The sequence below is a fragment of the Poecilia latipinna genome, unplaced genomic scaffold, assembly GCF_001443285.1.
Source record: "Poecilia latipinna isolate Pla-1442-1.1 unplaced genomic scaffold, P_latipinna-1.0 Scaffold12374, whole genome shotgun sequence".
Classification (NCBI taxonomy): Eukaryota; Metazoa; Chordata; class Actinopteri; order Cyprinodontiformes; family Poeciliidae; genus Poecilia; species Poecilia latipinna.
The window spans coordinates 1-529 of NW_015124990.1; the positions used below are offsets into that span (position 1 = coordinate 1).

General features: G+C 35.0%; 1 long non-coding RNA gene across 1 annotated transcript; it reads right to left on the bottom strand.

Moving 5' to 3' along the window:
• Positions 1–50: 50 nt before the first annotated feature.
• On the bottom strand, positions 51–495 carry LOC106944502 (uncharacterized). The gene is made up of 3 exons (XR_001424346.1): positions 454–495; positions 262–367; positions 51–174 (listed from the first exon to the last, which is right to left on the bottom strand). It is a non-coding gene; the product is annotated as an uncharacterized LOC106944502 (long non-coding RNA).
• Between the last annotated feature and the right edge of the window lie 34 nt (positions 496–529).

Consider the following 529-nt stretch of genomic DNA (forward strand, 5'->3'; position numbering starts at 1 on the left):
TTTGTTTTATTACCGACATTTTAAAATTGTCCAATTTTACTCACAACTTTACATAAATTATCAGTTTACACATCAAAAGTGAACACAATGAACATGAAAATTTAAGTGTGACAATAAAACATGAAAGTGAGGATCAATGACAGAACATTCGCGTTCACTGCACCTTATAGAAACCTACAAAAAGAACAATAGAGAAATTAAACAGAGAAAGCATTTGTATTTTACAGACAGAAAAATGGCAAATAAAAAAATAATACTTACAATTTTAAGACATTGTGTACTCGCCATGTATGTGACATCATGAGAACTGATGATGGTTGGGACCGGATGCCTCGGTTGGAAAAACATTTCTGGGTGTCTTCTTTGCCTGTTTATGTTAGAAGTAGAAAAAAAATAGTCAGCAATGTCATAGTCAGTTGATGTTGATATTATGGACTTAAGGAGACAAACTACCTTAAAATCTTTCCATCCATGATCTGAACACACTGATCCTTGCAGGGTGGTGATGGGGGCTGGTGGTGCCCATCTC